Source organism: Pelophylax lessonae (genome assembly GCF_965119305.1).
Source record: "Pelophylax lessonae genome assembly, chromosome: 7".
Classification (NCBI taxonomy): domain Eukaryota; kingdom Metazoa; phylum Chordata; class Amphibia; order Anura; family Ranidae; genus Pelophylax; species Pelophylax lessonae.
This window is the reverse complement of record NC_138774.1, coordinates 283,255,370-283,259,585: the sequence shown is the minus strand read 5'-3', so window position 1 is coordinate 283,259,585 and position 4,216 is coordinate 283,255,370.

Sequence of the window (4,216 nt, the reverse complement as noted above, 5' to 3'; positions counted from 1 at the left end):
AGCTGAACAAAATGTCACCATAAAGAGAATAATGCCTGTATTGTCAGCGCCATCTAGTGGCCAAAATGCAGTATGGTTTCCTGAAAACCAATGCTACATTTTGGCCATTAAATTGAGTGGATGAGAAATAAATCTCTTCAAAAAAAAAAAAAAAAAAAAAGATTGTGACATTTTGTTTAGTTTAATGTGCATGAAAGATTCTGACATTCGCGCAACAAATGTTTTTAAAAAAAAAAAAAAAAAACCCCATTTGTCCTCGCGTATTTTTATTTTTGGTTTTTAGTGTTTAGTGAGAAAGAAGGGAAACAATGTAAAGCAGTTTATATTCTTGATTTATTTTATTTTTCTTTTTTCCCCGCAATTTTTTTTTCAGGTTTGTGCTAGTGATCGACCAATATCGTTTTTTTACCGACGATAATCGATTTTTCCTCGTGTATTTTTATTTTTGGTTTTTAGTGTTTAGTGAGAAAGAAGGGAAACAATGTAAAGCAGTTTATATTCTTGATTTATTTTATTATTTTTCTTTTTTTCCCGCAATTTTTTTTTTCAGGTTTGTGCTAGTGAGCGACGGATATCGTTTTTTTTTTTACCGCCGATACCGATACTAATTTTTTGGTCATCAGATATCGGTAGATATTTTCGGACATAACATTTTTTTAATTTAAATTTGATTTTTTTTATTTTGGAATTTTTTTTTTTTTTTTTTTTAATATCTACAGGTACTGTGGTGGAGGGATCTGGGGGTCCAAAATCGTTTTTTTTAGTGCCGATACCGATATTTTGGTCAATGGATATTGGCCGATATTATTGGAGTCCGATTTTTTTAAATTTTTTATTTAAATTTGATTTTTTTTTTATTGATTTTTTTTTATTTTGGAATTTTTTTTTTTTTTTTTTTTAATATCTACAGGTACTGTGGTTGAGGGATCGGGGGGTCTAAAATCGTTTTTTTAGTGCCGATACTGATATTTTGGTCATCGGATATCGGCCGATATTATCGGACATTTAAATTTTTTTTTTTTTATTTTTTTTTTTTAACAGGTACAGTTGTAGAGGGATTTGGGGGTCTGAAAGACCCCAAACCCCTCCTCTGCACTTAAAAGCATTCAAAACGCCAAGTTTGGCTGCTTTGAATGCTGTAAGTTTTTGAATTCGGCGCTGCAAGTACCCGGAAGTGATGTCATGACTTCCGGGGTACTCGGCGGCACCGAATTCAAAGAAATGGAGACCCGGTCAGATGACGGCGGTAAAGGTAGGATGCCCGGGTCGACCAGCGACCCGGGAGGGGGGGGGTGCGTTTCCTCCCGCTCCTTGGAATGACAGCCGAGCAGCTTCTCAGCAGCATGGGTTGTCATTATAAGTCAGCCGACCGTCGGCTATGGACGCCGGTACCGGGGTGATGCATCTAGCTGCCCTGGTACATGCACTTTCCCTAAATATCGGTAAATTTAAAAGGCCGATTCCGATGCATCATGGAAAGTGCATATCGGCCCTCGATATATCGGCTTTGCCGATAATCGGTCGATCTCTAGTTTTTGCACTTTTGGTTACATTTTTTGGCAGTCTTTTTTTTTTTCTTGCTGGAAAAAAGAAAATGAAAAAAATCCCAAAAATAACAGTCAAACAACCTTGTGCAAAAGCAAGATAGTTTTTCCTACAAAGACATATATATGGTTTTCATGTAAATTTTACCTAAACAGAAAAATAGTATTTCCCTTTTTTCCCGCGTTTTTTTTTTTTTTTCAGTTTTGTGCACTGTTGGTTTAATTTTTTGGCCGTTTTTTTTTTCTCTTCTTTCCTTGATGGATAAAAGCAAGGGGGAGGGGAATCTGTGATGGGGGGATCTGTGACGGGATGGTCTGTGATGGGGTGGTCTCTGATGGGGAGGGGGGGCATCTATGATGGGATGGTCTGATGGGGGGGGGGGGGGGGAGGTCTGATGCGGGGGGGGGGGGGTTAGAGAGATCTGTGATGGGATGGTCTGTCATGGGGGGGGGGGGGGGAGAGAATCTGTGATGTGATGGTCTGGTCTGTGATGATGGGGGGGGGGGGGGATCTGTGATGGGATGGTCTGTGATGGGGGGGGGGATCTGTGATGGGATGCTCTGTGATGGGGGGGGATCTGTGATGGGATGGGTCTGTGATGGGGGGGGGAATCTGTGATGGGATGGTCTGCGATGGGGGGGGAGGATCTGTGATGGGATGGTCTGTGATTGGGGGGGGGGGGGAGATCTGTGATGGGATGGTCTGTGATGGGTGGAATCTGTGATGGGGGGGGGGGGGATCTGTGATGGGATGGTCTGTGATTGGGGGGGGAGATCTGTGATGGGATGGTCTGTGATGGGGGGGAGATCTGTGATGGGATGGTCTGCGATGGGGGGGGATCTGTGATGGGATGGTCTGCGATGGGGGGGAGGGGGATCTGTGATGGGATGGTCTGTGATTGGGGGGGGGATCTGTGATGGGATGGTCTGTGATTGGGGGGGGGGGGGAGATCTGTGATGGGATGGTCTGCGATGGGGGGGGGATCTGTGATGGGATGGTCTGCGATGGGGGGGGGAGAGGATCTGTGATGGGATTGATCTGTGATGGGATGGTCTGTGATGGGGGGAATCTGTGATGGGGGGGGGGGGATCTGTGATGGGATGGTCTGTGATTGGGGGGGGGGGGGGAGATCTGTGATGGGATGGTCTGCGATGGGGTGGGGATCTGTGATGGGATGGTCTGCGATGGGGGGGGGAGAGGATCTGTGATGGGATTGATCTGTGATGGGATGGTCTGTGATGGGGGGAATCTGTGATGGGGGGGGGGGGATCTGTGATGGGATGGTCTGTGATTGGGGGGGGGGGGGAGATCTGTGATGGGATGGTCTGTGATGGGGGGGGGGGAGATCTGTGATGGGATGGTCTGTGATGGGGGGGGGGATCTGTGATGGGATGGTCTGTGATTGGGGGGGGGGGAGATCTGTGATGGGATGGTCTGTGATGGGATGGTCTGTGATGGGGGGGGAGATCTGTGATGGGATGGTCTGTGATTGGGGGGGGGGGATCTGTGATGGGATGGTCTGCGATGGGGGGGGATCTGTGATGGGATGGATCTGTGATGGGATGGTCTGTGATGGGGGGAATCTGTGATGGGGGGGGGGATCTGTGATGGGATGGTCTGTGATTGGGGGGGGGGAGATCTGTGATGGGATGGTCTGTGATGGGGGGGGGGGGGAATCTGTGATGGGATGGTCTGCGATAGGGGGAATCTGTGATGAGGAATTTGTGGTTTGGAAATGAACATAATAGTACATCAATTTTGCATATAGACGAGGTGCTGTTACATGTAAATCTGACTTCCTGATATATTTAATTTTAGTTGTAATTATCATGATATAAAATAATAGATGTGGAGGCCTTTTGGTGGACGTGATTTTTTTTTGGGGGGGGGGGGGTGTGGCAGCATTTTGCTATAGACAGAGATGCTACAGACTTTTAATCGCCGATTTCTATAGTTCACATGCGCACAACTCTAACCATAAAATGGATTGCAATTGAAGATGTACAAAACAGACACAAAATAAGACCAGGAGATTGGAATATTGGTTCAGGAGCTTTAATCTTTGTATTTTCTCTGGCTTGGTCCTGAGTAAATAAAACAGATTAGGAAAAAAAAAAATCTGATTCTTTAGGATTTTTTTTTTTTCTTAAAAAAAGTAAGTTTTTTTTAAGTTCAATAAAATAGGATTTTTGGAATTAAAGGGAAAAAAGACATCCAATATAAAAAAAACAAAAACAGTAAATTGTGCCGATGTAATAACAATAATAATAATAATAATGATAATAAAACACAATTATATATAAATATAAACCTTTTGGAACTGAGAAGTTTTCTAGTATTGCATTTATCTTTTAACCAATGATCAAGTTTCCTTAAAGAGGCGGAGTCACTTTCTCCAATCATGGTTAAGGGACAGTGGCTGTGCAAAGGAGCTCCTCCACCCAATGATACCGTACTTTCCTACTGTTCCTTCCTCTAGATCAGCCGGGGGCAAAATATTCGGTGCTTCAGGGGTATGTGGCCTCTTCCTATACTTTGATCATGGCCAGGTCTAGCAACTATTTTCTAGACCAGCCTTTCTCAAACTTTTCAACACAGGAGAACCCTTGAAATAAATTTCTGGTCTCGGGGAACCCCTGCTAAAAATTTAAAATCTATAACTCCTGATACA